Source organism: Phacochoerus africanus, chromosome 1 (assembly GCF_016906955.1).
Source record: "Phacochoerus africanus isolate WHEZ1 chromosome 1, ROS_Pafr_v1, whole genome shotgun sequence".
Lineage (NCBI taxonomy): Eukaryota > Metazoa > Chordata > Mammalia > Artiodactyla > Suidae > Phacochoerus > Phacochoerus africanus.
Genome location: NC_062544.1, coordinates 275,533,510 through 275,534,524, shown reverse-complemented (window position 1 = coordinate 275,534,524; position 1,015 = coordinate 275,533,510). Strand labels below are relative to the sequence as shown.

Below are 1,015 nucleotides of genomic sequence, written 5' to 3'. Positions count from 1 at the left end.
ACAGTGTGAACTCAAAGTCCTAAAGACCCAGAGCCTAGCAGTTCCCGTTGTGGCTCAGTGGTTAAAGAATCAGACTAGGAACCATGAGGTTGTGGGTTCGATCCCTGGCCTTGCTTACTGGGTTGAGGATCCGGCACTGCCGTGAGCTGTGGTGTAGGTCGCAGACGCGGCTTGGATTCTGCATTGCTGTGGCTCTGGCATAGGACGGTGGCTACAGCTCCCATTAGACCCCTAGCCTGGGAACCTCCATGTGCGCGGGAGCAGCCCAAGAAAGGGCACAAAGACAAAAAAGAAAAAAAAAAAAAGACCCATCGCCTATAACTGTGCTTGAATTTGCCACATCCTGCCTCCTCTACACCAACCTTATCAGGCTTTCATCAAGAGAAGAGGAACAGTCCCTCCCAACCCACTCTTGTGGGTAATGAGGGCAATTTTCCAAGCTTGTCTGCTGGCGAAATCACCCCTTATCTATCGTGTATTCACAATGTGTCAAACCACTATTAGGCCAACAGAGAAATAGAGAAGATGAGGTGACTTCTGGTATTAGAACATCAGGGATGAAAACAAACCCACACAAGATAGAAAGTGTTAAGGAAATATTTAAATATAGAACACTTCACAAATTTGCGTGGCATCCTTGAGCAGGGGCCATGCTAATCTCTGTAACCTTCCAATTTTTATTTTTATTTTTAATTTTTTTAGTATATGTGCTGCCTAAGTGAGCACATTAACGAAATAGTAAAAACAAACAAACAAACAATCAAACGAACACTACAGAAATTCCCATTGTGGCTCACTGAGATAAGAACCCAACATAGGAGTTTCCGTCGTGACTCAGTGGTTAATGAATCCGACTAGGAACCATGAGGTTGCGGGTTTGATCCCTAGCCTTGCTCAGTGGGTTAAGGATCTGGTGTTGCCATGAGCTGTGGTGTAGGTTGCAGACGCGGCTCAGATCCCGAATTGCTGTGGCTCTGGTGTAGGCCGGTGGCTACAGCTCTGATTAGGCCCCTAG

General features: G+C 46.5%; 1 pseudogene; it reads right to left on the bottom strand.

Moving 5' to 3' along the window:
- Positions 1 to 600: 600 nt before the first annotated feature.
- On the bottom strand, positions 601 to 694 carry LOC125114142 (uncharacterized; annotated as a pseudogene).
- Positions 695 to 1,015: the final 321 nt, after the last annotated feature.